This window comes from Hyalella azteca, unplaced genomic scaffold (assembly GCF_000764305.2).
Source record: "Hyalella azteca isolate HAZT.00-mixed unplaced genomic scaffold, Hazt_2.0.2 contig8690, whole genome shotgun sequence".
NCBI lineage: Eukaryota > Metazoa > Arthropoda > Malacostraca > Amphipoda > Hyalellidae > Hyalella > Hyalella azteca.
The window spans coordinates 17,874-24,007 of NW_025938776.1; the positions used below are offsets into that span (position 1 = coordinate 17,874).

At 35.8% G+C, this 6,134-nt stretch overlaps 1 long non-coding RNA gene across 1 annotated transcript; it reads left to right on the forward strand.

Moving 5' to 3' along the window:
- The first annotated feature begins 539 nt into the window (after nucleotides 1–539).
- On the forward strand, nucleotides 540–4,929 carry LOC125178293. Its single transcript, XR_007156848.1, has 3 exons — nucleotides 540–836; nucleotides 3,128–3,345; nucleotides 4,059–4,929. It is a non-coding gene; the product is annotated as an uncharacterized LOC125178293 (long non-coding RNA).
- Nucleotides 4,930–6,134: the final 1,205 nt, after the last annotated feature.

Sequence of the window (6,134 nt, forward strand, 5' to 3'; positions counted from 1 at the left end):
ATCAAGCAGAAAAATTTAATCTGTTGCATCAATTGCATCAATTTTCTTTACATTAATTATTCCGACATGCTTCCATGAGACAGTTCTTGAGAGGTAAGATATTATCTTGATGACATGTACCAACATGATTATCAAAAGAAATTAGCAGCGATTCATTTACAGCCAAATAACATTTTTAAACTTTGTTAATCAATTTGTTTTAATTTATTTTAAAATAATATTTCAGTGCTATGTGAAAACAATTTGGACAATGTGTCCCGATAATTCTTCTGAGTGTATGGCCTCATGGGCATAACTAATAAACAAGGATATCGTTCAGGGTTGTGCACTGTGGGTGCACATCCTCGGCATGCACCTTATCATGGGAAACTCTTGACATGCAGCATCTGCAGTCAAGAGTTCATGAGAAGATGGCACTTCAGCAAGGAAGGTTAACGTGTCTGCTGGCCAAACTTCTCCTGCAATTTTGGTTAGTTTTCATCGTTAAGTTTTCGTACAATCTTGATTTGAAATTTCTTCAAATAATCTGACCTGCCAGTGTATCAAGTAAGAAAAGTTTTCACGTAACATGATGAACGCATGGGATTCTTAGTTTACATATGCTACCCTAAAATTTTTTGACCGTATTCGAGTGCAACGAACCCGTTGTCAATTGCAGTCCTCTTGATGTCATTATCCAAGTGAAGTATGGAAGCTGATTTATGATAAGTGGTACGAGATGCATTATATGCAGCCCAGAGTTCAGTCGAGAGGCAGCACTTCATCAGTGAGGTTGTAAAACTTCACCGTAAAACTTTCCCGAACGTTTTGCTGAAGTTTCTCGTTCATCATTTGAGGTAAGAATCCACTGCTTCAATAATGAACTTTTATAATTTTGATTTATTTAATTTATTTGGTATTAATTTAATTTGCGCAGTTTTTAAAAATGAATGTAATTGAAAGGCTCATAAACGACCCATGCGCTCAGCATGCTGTTGGATCATCTGATTTCCCGACCCCATCTTTTTGGTCATCGATCCTACATTCCTCCCTAATTAAAAATTTTCTTACTATCATGGTTAAGATTTTATAGCATTTTTAGCGCATTTTCTCATTTATGGAAAAAATGCACTATTGTGCTCGCCATGCCCGTCCGTCCGTCTGTCTGTCTGTCCGTCTGTCCGTCCGTCTGTTCGTGACCTCAAGTTTTCGTCGACGAGAAAATGCGCTCTCTGTCACTCACTACAGTGAGTAATGAGTTATATTTTTTAAACCTTCATTTACTCGGTGCTGATTTGTGGCTAGGTCGAAGTTGTAGACAAGATGCGTTGTAGACATACAGTACTGGAGGTAAAGTTGTAAACATACAGAACGGGTGGTAAACGTTGTAGACATACAGAACGGGTAGGAAGCTGATTTATGATAAGTGGTACGAGATGCATTATATGCAGCCCAAAGTTCAGTCGAGATGCAGCTCTTCATCAGTGAGGTTGTAAAACTTCTCTGTAAAACTTTCCCGCACGTTTCGCTGAAGTTTCTCGTTCATCATTTGAGGTAAGAATAATAAAATAATAATAATAAAGACTTTTATGATATTAATCCATTTAATTTACATGGTATTAATTTAATTTGCGTAGTTTTTAGAAATGGATGCAATTGAAAGGCTCATAAATGGCCCATGCGCTCAGCATGCTGTTTAATCATTTGATTTTCCGACCCCATCTTTTTCTGATCTGATTTTCCGACCCCATCTTTTTCTGATCTGATTTTCCGACCCCATCTTTTTGCTCATCCAGCATTCCTGCCTTAATAAAATCTTTCTTACTATCATGGTAAAGATTTTATAGCATTTTAAAACCTTTATTTACTTTGTGCTGATTTGTGACTAGGTCGAAGTTGCAGACAAGATCCATTGTAGACATACAGTACTGGAGGTAAACGTTGTTTACCTCCAGAAGTTGTTTACAGAACGGGTGGTAAACGTTGTAGACATACAGAACGGGTGGTAAACGTTGTAGACATACAGAACGGGTGGTAAACGTTGTAGACAGACATACAGAACGGGTGGTAAACGTTGTAGACATACAGAACGAATGGAATCGAATGCCATGTTAACGGATAATTATTGCTATCATCACACTAATTCGTAGCCCGCAACAGCATATATGATCGGGATTATAGTGAATAGTAATGAATATCTAAAGGGGCATAATAAATCTCACGACATTCGTGTTCAATGCTATGATAATCTTAATAAATAAAACAGTGAAGGCTGCAAAATCACGGAGATGTTTGAGAAAAAACCGTCCTTCGCAATAAGTTTTACGGCTTTTGCCCACAAGAAGACACAATTGTGATTTGCTACCTTTGTTAAAATAAAAAAAATTGTAACAGCCACGAAGGCAACCCCCGAAATTACCTGGGAACTTCATAATTAATTACTTAGCAAATAATATCTTAATTCGATTAAGTAATTAATAAACAACATTGTATTCATAATTACTCAATTTTTTGTTCCGAAAACTTCATTGCAAATTACGTTAAATGGCTACATCTTAAGACTCTACGGAGATAGTACAGCTTCGCTTACGTGGCATTAGTGATGGCAATAATGTTTCTTAACGCGTCGACTTAATTCGCCTTGCAACCCCGCGTGCCACTTGGAGCTTGCGAGCAATCACAGCGTGCCACCAGGTACCATGCCGAGTAACACAAATCCTAAATATTAGACGTTTACATGTACCATTGATGTCAATTTATTTCACTTAATATTTTATTAATTTGCCTACTGAGTTAGTTTACCGTTTGAATTTTACGGCGGGTTAGCGTGGTAAAAAATTTCCTCGTGTGTGGTAAAATAAAAAATAACTAATTTAAAATCGTTTGTGACCCGGCCCTCGCATGACCCTTTTAATAATTCGAAAATTCTTCTCAATCTCATTCCTAATTAATCTAATACTTTTCAATGCCATTTCTTTAATCATCAAATTTCAATGTCAGTCTCCTTTTCTTTGATTTCAAATTATTTTTCGTATTATCTTAGTATGAATGCCGCTCGTAATCGTCAAATTCATTTTAATCATCCATATTTATCCACCAGCCGTTTATACAAGAACGCTCAACCGACATTGAATGTATTTTTGTGCAGACAAAACAGAAGCGCGGAAGGGAGCGTTTCCACTGAAGATGTCATCGTTGTTTAATAAAACTTCATCAAATGTTAAAATTCGCGATGGCACTAAAGGCTTCAGTTTTAATGTCGAAGGAAAATTGCTGCAAATTCTATCGAGCAGCGCGTCAGGTGGAAGTGAGATAAAGTGGTTTCGGTTGCACCTGGGCGTCTGTTCTAAATCATCAACAATTATGGTCAGCAATAGTATTATTTTAAATAATAGAAATTAATAAGATAGAGTTGTAGGTGCACTTGAAGACGGAATAATTTCGCCTAAATAACTTTTTTCAAAATCTCTCAAGCTTTCTTTTGAGTCCGCGCGTGTCTAAAGCCAGCTCATCGAAAAATATCTGAAAGGTTCCATAAAACTGAAATATGTGTGACGTTGGACCAATATTTTCGTTAGTCTAGCGTTTCTTGTCTGATCTTTGTTTAAAAATACTCCACTGTTATTTTTTTTCAACATATATTATTATATTATACCACGTGTTATAATATTATACCATAGTGTATTGATCTATATATTCTGAATATAAAATAATGTATGTTTGAAAAAAATAGGCAGCTTTAGACAAAGATTAGACAGGTCACGCGCTAGACCTATGACTATCACACTAACAGAGTTAGTCCACATGCAGTTTCACCAATGCGTAAATCACAACGCTTAAAATTTATTTATTTATTTATTTATTTCCCTATCATTTTCAATGAGCAGGCATAACACAGTCACGGATATTATAAAAGACTTGACGCGACTCCATTTGATTTTCTGAATGGAATTATTTTATCAAAATTAATCCTTCTTCGACTATATCTAACACATTGTCTTCCTGCTCATAGCTGTCTAAAACAGGATTATGAGAAAATATACAGGTTTAAAATATCATTTAAAAAAATTTTTTCTCAGAATCAACATCAAAAATCTTATTCGATCCGAGAGCAGAGAATGAAACGGGATATGTCATTGAAATGGATCTGGATCAGCTGTGGGAAACGATGTTGGGTTGCGCTGAGAGTGATGGAGGATCTTTGGGTGATGTGAAACTGTACAAAGTTCCTCTGCAGAGGTACCAGGATTCTCCAAGGCTTGACGCTTTTTTGGACGCCCTCGATGCTTATCATATGTTCGTAATCTTGAGCATTGGGAAAGCTTGGTGGTCTTTTGAGAGATATGACGAGTTCTTCTTGGTGCAAAGGAGTCTCCAAGAAAGCGCAGTCAGTGAGAAGTCAATGAAAGAAGATCGTGTTAAAGCCTCCTCTCAGTTGACAATTACACCTAAACTGACTCTTGGTTTGAGCGATAACCTGAAAAACGTAGATGATCTCATCTCAGTTTGGAAGAAAACGTTTATGGCAATAAGTGAAAAGCCATACGACGTCTTGCACAACAACTGCCAGGATTTCGTAAAGAAACTCCTATTGAAAATGAATTACAAATCTAAATTTTCCAAGTTAAAGATTATATTTATTGGGAAAATTCCTGCCGATATTTTCATGGATCTTTGAAGAGCGAGTGAGGGGAGTATTACAGATCGCGGTCACTTGTTCGAATTTGTCTTTATTTGTGGTTAAGAGTAACGCAACAGCTGAGCTACGCCTTAGGCATTTTGTATGTCATTTTCCTTCGTTTGTTTATATTACGGCAAAATATAGTTAGTTACAAGTGCTCTATTGTCCTGTAATTTAATTTTTAGTTATTCTAGAGTGGAAATATGCGTTTAAAAATTACATCTTAATGACCACACTTCTTAAGAATCCAGTATTTTTGATGATACACATGTACAATGAATTTCTAATTTTATTTTCAAATATTGTAAAAAATTTACTTTCAATTTTTTTAGTATATAAAGATGTTTTAAATTTTCAAAATTATTTATTCTATCGATTGATTCATACATTGACAGTGCAAAATTTTTGTCATGCATTGTCTGTNACAAGAAGTGAAGTTAAAGAGAAGTGTTGTAAAAAAGTAGGTGGGTACTTTACCACCTGATGGATTTGTAACTTGAAACCAGCTTGAGAGCCCCATACACTTGAATAATTGACGGTTCCTATATGGCAATGCATTTTTATTTGCAGTTTTGAATAATTTGTACATTATGCATTTCCATTTTGATTAGAATTCAAGATTTCATTGGTTATCTAGAGAATATCTCAAAACGTTTTCCGTAGTTCAACAAACAGAAGATTAAGAGTGGCGGTCGATGATTAAGAGAGGGTATAACTCTTATATTCCAACATGTAATTATGTTGCTAGATATAGGGACTTCTGGATTTTCAGCCCAGGGACATCTAAATTCGAAAATTTATATATTGATCTGTTAGTCCAGACTTTTCACCATAGTGCGAAACGGTTTGGTTTGTTCTCACGGATTATTTTCTGTTTTTGCTCTAATCCCCCTCTATTTTCTACTACATCTCACGGCAAAAAATTATGCTTTATGCCCAATTTATTTCTTCTTTGCATCGTGCAACGGTTGTGTTCTGTGTGTTCAATGTTTTAGCGTTATTTGTCATTTTACAAATATTTTTAAATCCGAGCTTAGTCACGGAAGGGATTACCATCACTTGTATGGTATGGCTATATTTACTTTCCTCATGCGTTCACTTGCCTCAAACCGTGCAATACAGAATCTTAAGTGCGAACTTTTGAGTTGCTGTGTTCCAGCTGACATGTTACCTCCAGTAAAATAAAAAACGTTCTCATTCCCAAGTTAGATAGATCAAGCACCGATTTAATCAATTTAATATCATTAATGAACACAATCAATAAAAAAATGTAGATTATCAAAATTAAACCAATTAAAACCAAAAGGAAAAGAATCGGCGACAGGCCACATCAGGCCTACACTTCAGCGCCGAGATCACATATGTGATGTTATGTTATGTTGACAATTAGCATCAAATGTTGCCTCTGATTTGTCTTCCTTTGATTTGTCTTCCAGCCACGTGGAAGAAATATAATCTAGTTCATTACTGAGCA